Here is a 6898-nt window from a genome sequence, read left to right as displayed (position 1 = left end):
AGAGCCAAGTGCGGGAGGGTCACGGCCTGCAGGTGCTCCTCAAGCGGAGACCGGCGGCAGACCCTAGTGCCCCGCTGCCCCCGAGGTTCCCAGAGCTTGTCCTGCGACCAGGGTCAGGTCAAGGTCGTTCCTCGGGAACTGTTCTGATCAGGTGAACCCCCAGCATTTGGCGGAAAGAAACAAACGGGGGCAAAACCCTCCCCATCTCTTCCTCAGGCTTCAGTCTCTAGACGTCCCCGCAAACCTGCCCAGGGCCCCAGGGAGAGTGCAGAGGAGCCGAGAGTAAGGACTGCGCCCCACGCCCCATACCCTGCACCCCACGCCCCGCACTCCATGTCCTACACCCCACGCCCTGCACCCTGCACCGCACGCCCTGCACCCTGCGCTGCGCCACACCCTCCCCCCGTGGCCCGACCCCGCAGCGTCCTCGCATGCCATCCACAGCGACAGTTCCGGGACCCTGGAACCCTCTCCATCCTCGTCACACCCCTGAATTTTCACATGTCTGCCCTCTTGTCATGTCACACTTTCTGTATACCTTCCCAATTACCTAAGTTATCCATACTTCCGTGAACCCCGTGCTGGGCACCTGGGGGCCGGTCAGCTACAGGCGTGTGGCTCTGGTGTCGGCTCAGGTCACCGTCTCAGGGTGGGGAGGTCGAGCCCCATGTCCTGCTCCGTGCTCAGTGCAGCGTCTGCTGGACATTCTCCCCGCCCATCCCTCCCCACTCCTGTTCTCTCTCTCTCTTTAATATAAATAACTTTTAAAAAACTCAGTGTTAAAGGATAAACTGAGGTAGTAAAATCCTAAGAGTTTATTTGAGCCAAACCATGTGTTTTGGGGCGGGCAGCAGCTCAGGGGCGTGGGCGCCGCAGGTGCTCGGGATCCAGGTGGAAGCGCCAGGCCCACGGCCTCCTCGTGCAGCCTCACAGCAGGATCCGCAGTGTGTTGTGAGCACAGGTCACGCCTTCTCCTTCGAGAGAACCCAATTCTGTGGAATAAAGGAAAGACAGGAGGTTTTCCAGGGAAAGAAAAGTAACGAGGCCGCCGTGTGACCAGATGTTAAGAGGCTGCGGCGACCACACGCGGGCCGTGCTGATGTCCCCGTAGGCCCACGGCTCGCACCCTCCTCACTGGGGCAGGTGTTCGCAGCGAGCGGGGCCCTGCCCTCATTCTCCAGAGATCTCCGTGATCACGAGGGGAGAGAGCGCGAGTGGGGGTGTACCCCAGGCCGATTGCATGGAGCGCGGGGCCCCACATGGGACTCGACCTCACGACCCGAGACCATGACCTGAGCCAATACCAGGAGCTGGTGGTCACCTGCCCGAGCAGCCCCCGTGTTCCCTCCCAGGCACCTGTCAGAGCGGAGTCCCGGGAGCCCCGGGGCTGCAGTGCGTGTGGCGGTGCGTCCGGTGCCCTGCAGGCCCCCCCGACCCCTCGACCTGTGGCTCGCCCCCGGCACGCAGCACTGACTACTCTGCCGTGAGCTGTCTGGGGGGGCGGGCAGCCTTCAGGGGAAGCGGCTGCCCTCCCCGCGCTCGGGGACCAAGGTTCAGGCCACCTCCCCCATCACGGTGGCCTCAGCCCGGCCCCCTGAGTGCTTGTGCTCGGTGATGCTCAGTCATGCAGAAACAGCAGCTCCAGACGCGCATCTGAAATCCTTCTCCACTGACCACACAGACGGAAACAACCATGTGTGCGTCACCTGTAAGAATTAGGGGGGATCCACCTGAGGACGTGGTTTTGATCCTTCATTGACCTTCTTAAGTTGATGTCATGTCCCTACGTGTCCAGGACAGAAGGAGAGCACGGAGGTCTGGGAGGTGCTCGCTGGAATCGGGAATGGGCTGTTTTCCTGCACATTCTGAATCCACAATTGTCATGGCCCGGCACCTGGGGGGAGTTAAGGAGGTGGTGGGGATGCTCTGGCTGGTGCCTCTGCTCCGCTGCACCAGGAGACACACCTGCTCGTGGGCGGAAGTGGCTCCTCAGGCTTCTGGGTTAGCCTGCATGTCACGGGCGCCTTCTCAGTGTGGACAGCGGCAGAGTTGGGCACCGAAGGTCATGGTAGTGGACTGTGCCTTCTTATTAGAGACTCCCCGGACACTAAGTGAAGTCCTTGCAACGTTTCCCTGTCAAATCTTTACAGTTTGTGGTGACAACCACAGTCACAGCCATGGACTTGGGGCTGGATGGAGCCCATTTTCCAGTCCCCTTCCACTTACTGAGAGTGACCACAGGCAGGTGCATAACACGTAAGCCCATGTCTTCACCTGTAGAACAGGGACGTAGGGACAAGGAGTGGCCACCGCGTAAGATGAAGCGAGGCCCGGGAGCCAGCCCCGGACATACGAGGTGCTCCGCCAAACGTCCGGTCAATAAACGACCAGGGACAGAAAATACGTGCAAATGAGGAGGTGCTGCTTTAGAAGAACAAAGAAAAACCCGTGTGGCTGTGGTGAAGCTGCTCCCCGTCTTCTTGCTTTACCAAAACACACGGGAGTCACTCGTGCTTGGAGAACAAAGCACCAGTACCTACTAAGTGTGGAACGGTTTGTGGACGCAGGTAAACATGCGGTGCAACAGAGACAGCAGGCGCTCTGCACACGCGGTTTCCCGCTTCATACCCCCCAGCACAGGACCTGCTTGGCTCTTTCTGATGCTGAGGACCTCGGGATGTGTGTGTGAGAAGGTGCATTCCGCTCGCCCCCCTCACCTGCGCTGTCAGCAGGGGGAGTGGGGCACGCACCCCGTGTCTGTCAGAGCTGCCCCCAGAGCCCGGCACCGCGGCCACCTCCTACCCACGCCCAGGCCTGCGTGCCCCTCAGCCACGGCAGGACGGGCTCCCGGGCAACTGTAGCAGGACGCGGGCCCCACGCGGGCCCCACGCAGCCTCCTGGGCTGCACCGAGCAACTGAACCTCAGCCCCTGGGGCCCGACCGAGGGGAGCGGGAGGAAGGCTGCTCAGGAGACCTGGATGTCTGCCGGCGGCCGTTCTTGCGTTCGGGTCACGGCGCCCCCTGCTCTCGGCGACGGTGAGCAACATCACAGGACCTGGTTGGAGTCACAAGCCTGACGGCCCAGCAGGTCTCAAGGAACCACGTGATGACATGATTGTGGTCCAGAAACAAAACAGAGCGAATGTGCCTGCGAGGACGGAGCAGAGCCCGCGGACGCTCCCCGACCGAGTCAGCTCGTGAGCTGCGGCTGACTGGTCCGAGACCATACCGTCCCCCGATTTAGCTGGTTTTCCGTAGATTTGCGTGTCGGGGGATTTCCTCGAAGAGGAAGAAGCCACGAGTGCGGTAGGCGCTGTGTTCCTCTGAAAACCCAAGCGTGGCCTCAGCAGGATGTCAGGTCCTGTGCTCCTCCTTCCGACCTCGTGGCTTGCGGAGGGAAGGGACTGGGGGAGCAGGATGTGGGGAAGGCAAACAGGCCCCCCTTGTTGCATTTCGCCTGAGGTCCCCCCCTGCTATGTGTAAAGGGGAGTCGCGGTGGGAGCAGCCTGGTGTTTGGAACGAGGCTAACCCGGGCCTGAGAACTTGCTCCCTCGTGGCCGCGTCTGGAGTGAGCGCGGGGGCTGAACACCCGCAGACAGTGCGGCCCTGGGCCAGCTGGTGCTTGCCCACCTCCCAGGAGCCCAGGGTGGCTTGCAGACTGGGGGGACGCAGGAGGGAGGGGGAGGAGTGGGCCCCTTTGTCACGGCGAGGCTGCGTAGGCGCTGCCCAGGACTCCACGCGGAGGTGGCCGGTCCGCAGAGGAGACGGTGACCAGAGGGGCGGCCAGCTGGAAGGCACACCTTAGGGAAAACACAGATTCCAAAGCGCTTCCGAGGCCTGCGGGTCCAGACCCCGAGTCCTGTGCTGCCATCAGGCCAAGGACAGGCAGAGGTTAGGAGGAAGCCCTGGGCGCCATGAGGAGTGGGCATTGTCCCCACGGCCCGGGGAGGGAAGGAGGGCTGCGGAGGGAAGGGGGGCCGTGGAGGGAAGGGGGGCTGGGGGGTTGGGGAGAGAAGGACAGTGGAGGGAAGGACAGCGTGGAGGGAAGGACAGCAGTGGAGCTGGTAGGGCCGCGGAGGGAAGGATGGCAGCAGAGGGACTCTTGGACACTTGGGCCCGTCTCTGGTAGAGGTGCACGCGGGTGTCTGCAAGGCCCAGGCCCCGCTGGAACAGACGCGGGTGCTGGTGTCCCTCCCGCTGGCGCAGGACTCCCAGACTGGGAGCGGGCACACAGGAGGCATCTGCCCTCAGGGCCCCGGCCGCTAAGGCCCGCGGACCGCAACCCGGCTGAGCACAAGCTCCTCTTCAGACAAGAGCTTTGGCTACCGGCTGACCCAGAGCACAGCAGACGTGGTTTCACTGGTGTCTGAAGTTCCTCAGGCTGAAGGAGAATGATGAGAATCAGATCTACAGAAAAGATCGAGGAGTGCCATAAACAAGAAATATGTGAGGAAAACCACCGTTTTATACTTTCCAGTATTTATAAAATACAACTGAATGTTTAAAATAAAAATTGTAATAACGTCCTTTGGGAATTACAAAGTATGCAGAAATAAAACCTATAAAAAATAGCACAAAAAGATCAGAGTGGGTAAGATAAGGTTTTTATAAGTGTTATAATATTTATGTAATATGATAATTTAGGTATGAATAGTATGATTGTTAGCAGATCCTTTGAAAAGAAAAATAAATAAAACAGAGAAGAATTACAAAAAAACCGACACAGAATAAACACACACAAAAAATACAAAAATGCCATTGGATCATCCAAAGAAGATAATAAGGAAGGAGGAACAGAGGCAAAAAAAAAAAAAAAGAGAGAGAGAAATAGAAAATAAAGAGCCAGATGGTAAACTTAAACCAACTCTATCACTATAATATATATAAGTAAACTAAACACTACAATTACAGACTGTCAAGGTGGATAAACAAACAAGCCCCAATTGCGTTCTTTTTAGAAGACACACACTTTTAACATAAAGACACAGATTCAAAACAAAGAGGTGGAAAAATATATACTTTACAAATACTAATTATTGGGAGGGTGTAGTGGGTATATTAAGAGTAGACGAGCAGATTACAAGGAAAATAATCTACCAGAGCTAAAAAGAACATTTCATAATGAGTCAATTTGTTACGTAAAACATAATTATCATAAGCATATTTGCACTTTATACAAAAATCACAAAAAAAACCCCACGTGGAACAAAACTTAACTGGATTAAAAAGACAAATATGCAAATTTACTATTTGAGTTGGGGATTATATCACTCATATTTCAGTAATTGAGATAATTATTAGACAAAAGGATCACTAAGGATACGGAAACGTGAACAATACCATCAGTTTGACTGGATCAATATTTACAGAATATTATAATCAACAAATGTGGAAAACACAATCTTTTCAACTGTATAGGAAACATTCACTAAGATGCACTGTAAGCTGTCCTATTAAATAAGTACCAATAAAGCCAAACTAAATTCATAGACAGTAAGTTCTTTACACAATGAAGTTAAATGAAATAGTATCAATAACAAGTACCCAAAATATATAAATTAAACACTCCATCTCTAAATAACTCACACATCAGAGGAGAAAACACAGGAAATAGAAAGTCTAACTTAAAAATAATAAAAGCACAACATATTAAAACATGAGGGACGCTGATAAATACAGTTTCGGGGGAAAGTTACAGATTCTCGAGTCCCATAAATCAAAACACACTCTAAGAAAATCAACAGGGAAAACAAAAAGTGGGAAAACATTCTTATACATCTATGTGAAAAATAACTCATTCGGACTATAGAAATAGTCTGCAATTCAAAAATGAAGAGGGCATTTAATTAAAAAGGAGCAAAAGACTTGAACAAACACTTCAAACAAACAAACAAACAACCAAACAGCAACCCAGAAAACCAGGGACAGACTCATAAACGCAGAGAACGAACAGGCGGCACCAGAGGGGAGACGGCAAGGGGAGGGTGAGACAGGTGAGGGGACCAAGAGTTACAAGCCTCCAGGTATGAAATAAAGAAGTTGTGGGGCGGGGCGAGCAGTTCGGCATAGCAGAAACAGGCGGTAACCTGGGGGCGGAGGGTGACCCACACAACCTGGCGAGCAAGAGGACGGTATGGGCGCGTCCGACCCCATGCCGCGCTCCTGAAGCTGACACAACGGTCTACGTCAACTAGGCTCTGGTCATAACATTTTTTTTTTTAAAGAAGGTCTATGAATGACTCATGAGCACATTGAAAAGTTCCTGACCCAGTGACTCACGAAGGACACAGACTATAGTCGGAGATGGAATTCTCACAGGGCGTAAGTGACACAGCAGGAATCCGTAACACACGCAGAATCATCACAGGTCAATAAACAACCCAGGAAAATGCCTGAACAGACACTTGGTAAAGGAGGGACACGAACAACGCGTAAGTGCACGGAGAGCTGCCCGTCCTTGGTCTCTGCGGAAACGCCCGTTAGAATCTCCGTGCGGAATTCTTCACCCGACTCCATCCTCCCATCTCATTCACTGAGGTTTATATTTCTAACCACCTCATCGTTAGACTCGCGACTATGCACCATCGTGCATCTCTGGGTGTTCACTCGCCACTATGTCTAGGGAGGTATAACTGAAAAATCCATTTTTGGGGCCCCTGGGGGGCTCCAGCGGTGGAGTGTCTGCCCTCGGCTCAGGTTGTGACCCTCGGGTCACGGGATCGAGCCCCGCGTCGGGCTCCCTGCTCCTCCCCCACCCGTCCCCTTCTTGCACACGCTCGCTTGCACTCTTTCCCTCTCTCTCTCTCTCTCAAACAGAATCTTTAAAAAAAAGAGAAAAATCCATTTTTTCCAATTCAAATTATAAGCATTCTGGGTGAAATGTAGCAGAAGATAATAG

General features: G+C 53.9%; 1 long non-coding RNA gene across 1 annotated transcript; it reads right to left on the bottom strand.

Moving 5' to 3' along the window:
- Positions 1 to 838: 838 nt before the first annotated feature.
- Positions 839 to 6562, bottom strand: LOC125752845 (uncharacterized). The gene is made up of 3 exons (XR_007403291.1): positions 6268 to 6562; positions 1966 to 4407; positions 839 to 1706 (listed from the first exon to the last, which is right to left on the bottom strand). It is a non-coding gene; the product is annotated as an uncharacterized LOC125752845 (long non-coding RNA).
- Between the last annotated feature and the right edge of the window lie 336 nt (positions 6563 to 6898).

The sequence above is a fragment of the Canis lupus genome, chromosome 17 (assembly GCF_003254725.2).
Source record: "Canis lupus dingo isolate Sandy chromosome 17, ASM325472v2, whole genome shotgun sequence".
Taxonomy (NCBI): domain Eukaryota; kingdom Metazoa; phylum Chordata; class Mammalia; order Carnivora; family Canidae; genus Canis; species Canis lupus.
Note: the sequence above shows the minus strand (reverse complement) of the source record. Positions and strands in the feature narration are given on the sequence as shown.